The sequence below is a fragment of the Triticum dicoccoides genome, chromosome 6A, assembly GCF_002162155.2.
Source record: "Triticum dicoccoides isolate Atlit2015 ecotype Zavitan chromosome 6A, WEW_v2.0, whole genome shotgun sequence".
Taxonomy (NCBI): domain Eukaryota; kingdom Viridiplantae; phylum Streptophyta; class Magnoliopsida; order Poales; family Poaceae; genus Triticum; species Triticum dicoccoides.
Genome location: NC_041390.1, coordinates 1,925,973 through 1,938,230, shown reverse-complemented (window position 1 = coordinate 1,938,230; position 12,258 = coordinate 1,925,973).

Below are 12,258 nucleotides of genomic sequence, written 5' to 3'. Positions count from 1 at the left end.
AAAAATTTCCTACGCACACGCAAGATCATGGTGATGCATCGCAACGAGAGGGGGAGAGTGTGATCTTCGTACCCTTGTAGATCGACAACGGAAGCGTTTGGTTGATGTAGTCGTACGTCTCCACGGCCCGACCGATCAAGCACCGAAACTACGGCACCTCCGAGTTCTAGCACACGTTCAGCTCGATGACGATCCCCGGACTCCGATCCAGCAAAGTGTCGGGGAAGAGTTCCGTCAGCACGACGGCGTGGTGACGATCTTGATGTACTACTGTCGCAGGGCTTCGCCTAAGCACCGCTACAATATTATCGAGGACTATGGTGGAAGGGGGCACCACACACGGCTAAGAATATGATCACGTGGATCAACTTGTGTCTCTAGGGGGTGCCCCTGCCTTCGTATATAAAGGTTCAAGGGAGGGGGGCCGACCGGCCAGGAGAGGCGCGCTAGGAGGAGTCCTACTCCCTCTGGGAGTAGGACTCCCCCCCTTTCCTAGTAGGAATAGGATTCGTGAGGTGGGAAAAGAGAGAGAGAGAAGGAGGGGGCGCCGGCCCCCTCTCTCCTTGTCCTATTCGGACTAGGGGTGGAGGGGCGCGCGGCCCAGCCCTAGCTGCCTCTTCTCTTCTTCCACTAAGGCCCACTAAGGCCCATATACCTCCCGGGGGGTTCCGGTAACCTCCCGGTACTCCGGTAAAATCCCGATTTCACCTGGAACACTTCCGATATCCAAACATAGGCTTCCAATATATCAATCTTTATGTCTCAACCATTTCGAGACTCCTCGTCATGTCCGTGATCACATCTGGGACTCCGAACAACCTTCGGTACATCAAAATGCATAAACTCATAATATAACTATCATCGTAACCTTAAGCGTGCGGACCCTACGGGTTCGAGAACAATGTAGACATGACCGAGACACGTCTCCGGTCAATAACCAATAGCGGAACCTGGATGCTCATATTGGCTCCTACATATTCTACGAAGATCTTTTATCGGTCAGACCGCATAACAACATACGTTGTTCCCTTTGTCATCGGTATGTTACTTGCCCGAGATTCGATCGTCGGTATCCCATACCTAGTTCAATCTCGTTACCGGCAAGTATCTTTACTCGTTCTGTAATACATCATCCCGCAACTAACTCATTAGTTGCAATGCTTGCAAGGCTTAAGTGATGTGCATTACCGAGAGGGCCCAGAGATACCTCTCCGACAATCGGAGTGACAAATCCTAATCTCAAAATACGCCAACCCAACATGTATCTTTGGAGACACCTGTAGAGCTCCTTTATAATCACCCAGTTACGTTGTGACATTTGGTAGCACACAAAGTGTTCCTCTGGCAAACGGGAGTTGCATAATCTCATAGTTATAGGAACATGTATACGTCATGAAGAAAGCAATAGCAACATACTAAACGATCGGGTGCTAAGCTAATGGAATGGGTCATGTCAATCAGATCATTCAACTAATGATGTGATCCTGTTAATCAAATGACAACTCTTTGTCCATGGTTAGGAAACATAACCATCTTTGACTAACAAGCTAGTCTAGTAGAGGCATACTAGTGACACTCTGTTTGTCTATGTATTCACACATGTATCATGTTTCCGGTTTAATACAATTCTAGCATGAATAATAAACTTTTATCATGATATATAAGGAAATAAATAATAACTTTTTTATTGCCTCTAGGGCATATTTCCTTCACAAGGCGCGGGAGACGTCCTCACTTCGTACGTGTGTTGAACGCGGAGGTGCCGTCCGTTCGACGCTAGGATCTTCGGTGATTTGGATCACGTCGAGTACGACTCCATCAACCCCGTTCTCTTGAACGCTTCCGCTCGTGATCTACAAGGGTATGTAGATGCACTCCTCTCTGCCTCGTTGCTAGATGACTCCATAGATTGATCTTGGTGATTCGTAGAAAATTTTAAAATTCTGCTACGTTCCCCAACAGTGGCATCATGAGCTAGGTCTATGCGTAGTTACTATGCATGAGTAGAACACAAAGTAGTTGTGGGCGTCGATATTGTCAATTTGTTTGCCGTTACTAGTCTTATCTTGATTCGGCGGCATCGTGGGATGAAGCGGCCCGGACCAACCTTACACGTATGCTTACGTGAGACCGGTTCCACCGACTGACATGCACTAGTTGCATAAGGTGGCTGGCGGGTGTCTGTCTCTCCCACTTTAGTCGGATCGGATTCGATGAACAGGGTCCTTATGAAGGGTAAATAGAAATTGGCAATTCACGTTGTGGTTTTGGCGTAGGTAAGAAACGTTCTTGCTAGAAACCTATAGCAGCCACGTAAAAACTTGCAACAACAATTAGAGGACGTCTAACTTGTTTTTGCAGCAAGTGTTTTGTGATGTGATATGGCCAAAGGATGTGATGAATGATATATGTGATGTATGAGATGATCATGTTCTTGTAATAGGAATCACGACTTGCATGTCGATGAGTATGACAACCGGCAGGAGCCATAGGAGTTGTCTTTATTTATTTATGACCTGCGTGTCAACATAAACGTCATGTAATTACTTTACTTTATTGCTAAAGCGTTAGCCATAGTAGTAGAAGTAATAGATGACGAGACAACTTCAAGAAGACACGATGATGGAGATCATGGTGTCATGCCGGTGACAACGATGATCATGGAGCCCCGAAGATGGAGATCAAAGGAGCAAATGATATTGGCCATATCATGTCACTATTTGATTACATGTGATGTTTATCATGTTTTACATCTTATTTGCTTAGAACGACGGTAACTTAAATAAGATGATCCCTCGTAAAAATTTCAAGAAAGTGTTCCCCCTAACTGTGAATCATTGCGAAGGTTCGTTGTTTCGAAGCACCACGTGATGATCGGGTGTGATAGATTCTAGCATTCGAATACAACGGGTGTAAGCCAGATTTACACACGCAATACACTTAGGTTGACTTGACGAGCCTAGCATGTACAGACATGGACTCGGAACGCAGAAGACGGAAAGGTCGAGCCTGATTCGTATAGAAGATACGATCAACATGAAGATGTTCACCGATGTTGACTAGTCCGTCTCACGTGATGATCGGACACGGCCTAGTTAACTCGGATCATGTTATACTTAGATGACTGGAGGGATGTCTATCTGAGTGGGAGTTCATTGAATAATTTGATTAGATGAACTTAATTATCATGAACTTAGTCTAAAATCTTTCCAATATGTCTTGTAGATCAAATGGCCCACGTTGTCCTCAACTTCAACGCGTTCCTAGAGAAAACCAAGCTGAAAGACGATGGCGGCAACTATACGGACTGGGTCCGGAACCTGAGGATCATCCTCATAGCTGCCAAGAAAGATTATGTCCTAGAAGCACCGCTAGGTGACGCACCCGTCCCACAGAACCAAGACGTTATGAACGCTTGGCAGACACGTGCTGATGATTACTCCCTCGTTCAGTGCGGCATGATTTACAGCTTAGAACCGGGGCTCCAAAAGCGTTTTGAGAGACACAGAGCATATGAGATGTTCGAAGAGCTGAAAATGGTTTTTCAAGCTCATGCCCGGGTCGAGAGATATGAAGTCTCTGACAAGTTCTTCAGCTGTAAGATGGAGGAAAATAGTTCTGTCAGTGAGCACATGCTCAAAATGTCTGGGTTGCATAACCGCTTGACTCAGCTGGGAGTTAATCTCCCGGATGACGCGGTCATTGACAGAATCCTTCAGTCGCTTCCACCGAGCTACAAGAGCTTTGTGATGAACTTAAATATGCAGGGGATGGAAAAGACCATTTCTGAGATATATTCAATGCTGAAATCAGCAGAGGTAGAAGTCAAAAAGGAACATCAAGTGTTGATGGTGAATAAAACCATTAAGTTCAAGAAAGGCAAGGGTAAGAAGAACTTCAAGAAGGACGGCAAGGGAGTTGTCGCGCCCTGTAAGCAAGCTGCCGGGAAGAAGCCAAAGAATGGACCCAAGCCCAAGACTGAGTGTTTTTATTGCAAGGGAAGTGGTCATTGGAAGCGGAACTGCCCCAAATACTTAGCGGACAAGAAGGCCGGCATCACGAAAGGTATATGTGATATACATGTAATTGATGTGTACCTTACCAGTACTCGTAGTAGCTCCTGGGTATTTGATACCGGTGCCGTTGCTCACATTTGTAACTCAAAGCAGGAGCTGCGGAATAAATGGAGACTGGCGAAGGACGAGGTGACAATGCGCGTCGGGAATGGTTCCAAGGTCGATGTGATCGCCGTCGGCATGCTACCTCTACATTTACCTACGGGATTAGTTTTAAACCTCAATAATTGTTATTTAGTGCCAGCTTTGAGCATGAACATTGTATCAGGATCTCGTTTAATACGAGATGGCTACTCATTTAAATCCGAGAATAATGGTTGTTCTATTTATATGAGAGATATGTTTTATGGTCATGCTCCGATGGTGAATGGTTTATTCTTAATGAATCTCGAGCGTAATGCTACACATATTCATAGTGTGAATACCAAAAGATGTAAGCTTGATAATGATAGTCCCACATACTTGTGGCACTGCCGCCTTGGTCACATAGGTGTCAAACGCATGAAGAAGCTCCATGCAGATGGACTTTTAGAGTCTCTTGATTACGAATCATTTGACACGTGCGAACCATGCCTCATGGGTAAAATGACCAAGACTCCATTCTCAGGAACAATGGAGCGAGCAACCAACTTATTGGAAATCATACATACTGATGTGTGCGGTCCAATGAGTGTTGAGGCTCGTGGTGGCTATCGTTATGTTCTCACCCTCACTGATGACTTGAGTAGATATGGGTATATCTACTTAATGAAACACAAGTCTGAGACCTTTGAAAAGTTCAAGGAATTTCAGAGTGAGGTTGAGAATCAACATGACAGGAAAATCAAGTTCTTGCGATCAAATCGTGGGGAAGAATACTTGAGTCACGAATTTGGCACACACTTAAGAAAATGTGGAATAGTTTCACAACTCACGCCGCCTGGAACACCTCAGCATAATGGTGTGTCCGAACGTCGTGATCGCACTCTATTAGATATGGTGCGATCTATGATGTCTCTTACCGATTTACCGCTATCATTTTGGGGCTATGCTTTAGAGACTGCCGCATCCACTTTAAATAGGGCTCCGTTGAAATCCGTTGAGACGACACCATATGAATTATGGTTTGGGAAGAAACCTAAGCTGTCGTTTCTAAAAGTTTGGGGATGCGATGCTTATGTCAAGAAACTTCAACCTGAAAAGCTCAAACCCAAATCGGAAAAATACGTCTTCATAGGATACCCTAAAGAAACTGTTGGGTATACCTTCTACCTCAGATCCGAAGGCAAGATCTTCGTTGCCAAGAATGGGTCCTTTCTAGAGAAAGAGTTTCTCTCGAAAGAAATAAGTGGGAGGAAGGTAGAACTTGATGAAGTATTACCTCTTGAACCGGTAAGTGGCGCAGCTCAAGAAAATGTTCCTGAGGTGCCTGCACTGACTAGAGAGGAAGTTGATGATGATGATCATGAAACTTCAGATCAAGTTGCTACTGAACTTCGTAGGTCCACAAGGACACGTTCCGCACCAGAGTGGTACGGCAACCCTGTCTTGGAAATCATGTTGTTATACAACGGTGAACCTTCGAACTATGAAGAAGCGATGGCGGGCCCGGATTCCGACAAATGGCTGGAAGCCATGAAACCCGAGATAGGATCCATGTATGAAAACGAAGTATGGACTTTGACTGACTTGCCCGTTGATCGGCGAGCCATAGAAAATAAATGGATCTTTAAGAAGAAGACAGACGCGGATGGTAATGTGACCATCTATAAAGCTCGGCTTGTCGCTAAGGGTTATCGACAAGTTCAAGGGGTTGACTACGATGAGACTTTCTCACCCGTAGCGAAGCTGAAGTCCGTTCGAATCATGTTAGCAATTGCCACATTCTATGATTATGAGATATGGCAAATGGACGTCAAAACGGCATTCCTTAATGGTTTCCTTAAGGAAGAATTGTATATGATGCAGCCGGAAGGTTTTGTCGATCCTAAGAATGCTGACAAGGTGTGCAAGCTCCAACGCTCGATTTATGGGCTGGTGCAAGCATCTCGGAGTTGGAACATTCGTTTTGATGAGATGATCAAAGCGTTTGGGTTTATGCAGACTTATGGAGAAGTCTGCATTTACAAGAAAGTGAGTGGGAGCTCTGTAGCATTTCTCATATTGTATGTGGATGACATACTGTTGATGGGAAATGATATAGAATTCTTGGAAAGCATAAAGGCCTACTTGAACAAGTGTTTTTCAATGAAGGACCTTGGAGAAGCTGCTTATATATTAGGCATCAAGATCTATAGAGATAGATCGAGACGCCTCATTGGTCTTTCACAGAGTACGTACCTTGACAAGATATTGAAGAAGTTCAAAATGGATCAGTCAAAGATGGGGTTCTTGCCTGTATTGCAAGGTACGAGATTGAGCATGGCTCAATGCCCGACCACGGCAGAAGATAGAGAAAAGATGAGTGTCGTCCCCTATGCCTCGGCCATAGGGTCTATCATGTATGCTATGCTGTGTACCAGACCTGATGTAAACTTTGCCGTAAGTTTGGTAGGAAGGTACCAAAGTAATCCCGGCATGAAACACTGGACAATGGTCAAGAATATCCTGAAGTACCTGAAAAGGACCAAGGAAATGTTTCTCGTTTATGGAGGTGACGAAGAGCTCGTCATAAAGGGTTACGTCGATGCTAGCTTCGACACAGATCTGGATGACTCTAAGTCACAAACCGGATACGTGTATATTTTGAATGGTGGGGCAGTAAGCTGGTGCAGTTGCAAGCAAAGTGTTGTGGCGGGATCTACATGTGAAGCGGAGTACATGGCAGCCTCGGAGGCAGCACAAGAATCAGTCTGGGTGAAGGAGTTCATTACCGACCTAGGAGTCATACCCAATGCGTCGGGCCCGATGACTCTCTTCTGTGACAACACTGGAGCTATTGCCCTTGCCAAGGAGCCCAAGTTTCACAGGAAGACCAGGCATATCAAGCGTTGCTTCAACTCCATTCGTGAAAGTGTTCAAAATGGAGACATAAAGATTTGTAAAGTCCATACGGACCTGAATGTAGCAGATCCGTTGACTAAACCTCTCCCTAGAGCAAAACATGATCAACACCAGAACTGCATGGGTGTTTGATTCATCACAATGTAACTAGAATATTGACTCTAGTGCAAGTGGGAGACTGTTGGAAATATGCCCTAGAGGCAATAATAAAATGGTTATTATTATATTTCTTTGTTCATGATAATTGTCTATTGTTCATGCTATAATTGTGTTATCCGGAAATCGTAATATATGTGTGAATACATAGACCACAACACGTCCCTAGTGAGTCTCTAGGTGACTAGCTCGTTGATCAAAAGATAGTCATGGTTTCCGGACTATGGACATTGGATGTCATTGATAACGGGATCACATCATTAGGAGAATGATGTGATGGACAAGACTCAAAGATCGTGTAGTTCGTTTGCTGTAGCTTTTCTGAATGTCAAGTATCATTTCCTTAGACCATGAGATTGTGCAACTCCCGGATACCGTAGGAGTGCCTTTGGTGTGCCAAACGTCATAATGTAACTGGGTGACTATAAAGGTACATTACAGGTATCTCCAAAAGTGTCTATTGGGTTGGGACGAATCGAGACTGGGATTTGTCCATATGACGGAGAGGTATCTCTGGGCCCACTCAGTAATGCATCATCATAATGAGCTCAATGTGATCAAGTGGTTGATCACGGGATCATGCATTACGGTACGAGTAAAGTGACTTGCCGGTAACGAGACTGAACAAGGTATTGGGATACCGACGATCGAGTCTCGGGCAAGTAACGTACCAATTGACAAAGGGAATTGTATACGAATTGATTGAATCCTCGACATCGTGGTTCATCCGATGAGATCATCGTGGAGCATGTGGGAGACAACATGGCTATCCAGATCCCGCTGTTGGTTATTGACCGGAGAGTCATCTCGGTCATGTCTGCATGTCTCCCGAACCCGTAGGGTCTACACACTTAAGGTTCGGTGACGCTAGGGTTGTTAGGAAGACTTGTATGTGATTACAGAATGTTGTTCGGAGTCCCGGATGAGATCCCGGACGTCACGAGGAGTTCCGGAATGGTCCGGAGGTAAAGATTTATATATGGGAAGTTGTCATACGGTCGCCGGAAAGGTTCGGGGGCATATCTGTATTGTACCGGGACCACCGGAGGGGTTCCGGGGGTCCGCCGGGAGGGGCCACCTCTTCCGGAGGGCCTTATGGGCTGTATGGAGAAGGGAACCAACCCAAGTGGGCTAGGGCGCCACACCCCCTAGGGCCCATGCGCCTAGGGTTGGGGGAAACCCTAAGGGGGGGCGCCCCCTTGCTTGGGGGGCAAGCCCCCCTCCCCTTGGCCGCTGCCCCCCCTCTAGATCTCATCTAGAGGGGGCCGGCCCCCTCCCCCTTCCCCTATAAATAGAGGGGTGAGGGGAGGGCTGCATACGACATCCAAGGCGCAGCCCCTCCCCTCCCCAACACCTCTCCTCCTCCATAAGAGCTTGGCGAAGCCCTGCCGGAGTACTGCAGCTTCATCACCACCACGCTGTCGTGCTGCTGTTAGAGCCCTCTTCCCCAACCTCTCCATCCTCTTTGCTGGATCAAGGCGCAGGAGACGTCCTCGCTTCGTACGTGTGTTGAACGCGGAGGTGCCGTCCGTTCGGCGCTAGGATTCGGTGAATTGGATCACGTCGAGTACGACTCCATCAACCCCGTTCTCTTGAACACTTCCGCTCGTGATCTACAAGGGTATGTAGATGCACTTCTCTCTCCCTCGTTTCTAGATGACTCCATAGATTGATCTTGGTGATGCATAGAAATTTTTAAAATTCTGCTACGTTCCCCAACACTTTTCCATAAGCACGTATGACTATATTCGGAATACATGCCTACATTACATTGATGAATTGGAGCTAGTTCTGTGTCACCCTAGGTTATAACTGTTACATGATGAACCGCATCCGGCATAATTCTCCATCACTGATCCATTGCCTACAAGCTTTCCACATATTGTTCTTCGCTTATTTACTTTTCCGTTGTTATTGCTATCATCACTACAAAATACCAAAAACATTACTTTTGCTATCATTACCTTTTGCTACCGTTACCACTATTATCATATTACTTTGCTACTAAACACTTTGCTGCAGATACTAAGTTTCTAGGCGTGGTTGAATTGACAACTCAGCTGCTAATACTTGAGAGTATTCTTTGGCTCCCCTTGTGTCGAATCAGTAAATTTGGGTTGAATACTCTACCCTCGAAAACTGTTGCGATCCCCTATACTTGTGGGTTATTAGGTACAGAAGGTTGTGGCGGTGGAATTAGGTTTTTGTGGAGCTCCTGGATGTTTGGGGGATACGTGGATATATATAGGAGGAATAAGTACGTCGGTGGAGCAACGAGGGACCCACAAGGGTGGAGGGCGCGCCCCCCTGCCTCGTGCCCTCCTCGATCGTTTCTTGACGCCCACTCCAAGTCTCCTGGACCACGTTTGTTGAGAAAATCACGTTCCCGAAGGTTTCATTCCGTTTGGACTCCGTTTGATATTCCTTTTCTTCGAAACCCTAAAATAGGCAAAAAACAACAATTTGGGTTGGGCCTCCGGTTAGTAGGTTAGTCCCAAAAATGATATAAAAGTGTAAAATAAAGCCCATTAACATCCAAAACAGATAATATAATAGCATGGAGCAATAAAAAATTATAGATACGTTGGAGACGTATCAAATATATAATAGATATTGGAGAAAACAACTACCAGGGGGGCTGCCTGGTGCCCACAAGACACCAGTGTGCGCCAGGACCCCCAGGCGTTGGCGCTCCCTAGTGGGGTAGAGATGCATATCAAAACATGAAGGAAACAAAGTGGAGACGGCGGCCCAGATCTATGGCTTAGCGCCGCCGAAACCCATGGTCGGACGCCGTGCGGTCTCGTAGCCCCCGCCAGCGCGCCCGGCGCCGTGGTGGCTACCCGAGCCCGAGCCTCCATACATGCAGGGTCGCGACGTGGACTGGGGGAGCTGGCCCCGCGAGACAACTCCCTCGGCCGGCAGCCCAGACCATAAACAACAAGGGCCTGAGAGAGGAGGGTAGCGCCGGGTGGGAAATTAGGAATCGGCCTCGAGAAAGAAAGAGGGAAGGAGAAGGAGAGGTGAGCAATCCCTCTTTCCTTTTCTTTCTTCTGAACGAAGCATCGAGGAAACGAAGGCGAGGAAGTTGCCTAGTCGATGCATTTTTCTATCACTTTTTTTCTCCTCGTCATTATTCTATTCTGACGTGGCACACCCGGGAGGGCGCCCCTTCTTTCGCTGTTGATGGATGTAATGCTTACTTTATAATGATATTTGGAAGAAGAGAAAAACATAATGCCCTGATCATGGGCTCATATAGTACAAAAAGATTACAATTCAATTCTTTTGTCGTATAAGAGGTTTCATAAAGTGGCATGAGTTGGTCGAAACGACAATACTCGGGTTGACATGGGGTCGAGCTCTGTTATATGTGAATACTTTATGCAAAATGGAATGACACATGTTCTTAGATCCGGAGAATGATTTTAATAATTACTATATGTCACTCAAACTTCTAACTCATGTTTCATCCTCACTCTTGGCTTTGTAGCGGTATCCTCAAGAGAATAAATAACACACGCCTTAGGTCGTGGGCTCAGTGACAAACTAATATCACGCGATTTGTTGAGAAGGAAATGCTCGTGTGGGTACAGTGCCGACCTCCATTGTATGTAAATTTGCAAACATACCAACGCGCGTCCACGGGTAGAGAGAACAATTTTAATGCTTATTTTATAGGACTAGACTTCTCATCCAGAGATACAGGCTTTAGAGCGATATCCGTACAAGAAGGAAAAACACAATGCTCCAGGCGAGGGCTCATTTAATAAAGAAACCGCTTGATTCTTTTCTTTTTGCGGGATAAAAATCGCTTGATTTTTTGGTGGTACAAGCGGTTTCATCAACGTGGCATGAGTGAGTCGAAATAAAAATAATAGGGCCGTCATGGGGTTGACATCCGTTGGGATTTTAACATTAGACATATAAGATACGATGCCCGCAAATTCAGAGAACGGTTTTTAATGCTTTACTTCATGATGCTCAAACTTCTCATGCTTCATTCGGATATATGCTCTATAGCAATAGCAATATACTCGTATGAATAAAAAAACATCACTCTGATCGTGGGCTCTTTTAATAATAATAATAATAATAAAACACCCCTTGATTCATTTGTCATATAGTCGGTTTTGCCAACACGGTGCAAACCAATTGAAAGCAAATGCTAGGGTGTTTACAAGGTTGGCCTCCACTGTTTGTAAATACTCACGCAAATAGATTGACACGTATCCGCAAATCTTGAGAAAGGTATTAATGCTTCTTTATGACACTCTTCATCCTAATATAAACTTTATAGCGATATATCCTTGAAAGAATGAAAAACATCGCTTCAGTTGTCGGCTCATTTAATAAATATAGTTTGATTCATTTTTATTTTTGGCGTGCCATCTCTTATTTAACCGGTCAGAATGTAGGGACTCTCATGATAAGGTGCGGAGCTCGATTTGTTGCTGCCATTATAGTCTACCTTTGTGAAAGATCTAACATTTGTGCGAATAAGAGCGGGTGAACTTAACACTAACTCAAACCGTCTACTAGAATTAGGAAAAAAAAGGATGTTTAGAAGACCGGACAAAACACCTCCATCGGATGGCTTTTGCCAATGTGATTATAGTCTATCTTTGCGAAAGATATAGCACGTGCACGGAGAAGGGCGGGTGAACTGAGCACTCCCTCCAATTTGTAATTTGAAATAGAGGAGAAAAATGTTATTTGGAGGAGCATAAAAAACACCTCAAGTGGGGAGCTTTTTCCAACGTGGCACGAGTCAATTAAAAGGGAATACTCATGTCAATATGTGGGTGGCATATATGTGATAATACTCATACAAATAGACCGACACATGTTTCATCTCGATCTGGGCTATACAACAACTTTTCCGGAAGAATGAAAACACATTGCCATATTCGTTTTTCTTGCACCCTCTTGTGGATGGGTTAGACGTCGCCCCCTCTCGATAGGGTGCGGACCTCGGCTCGTCACCGCCTCGGTGGTCCAGATGCCACACATGAGCGGAGAAGGGTGGGTGAACCGAGCACCG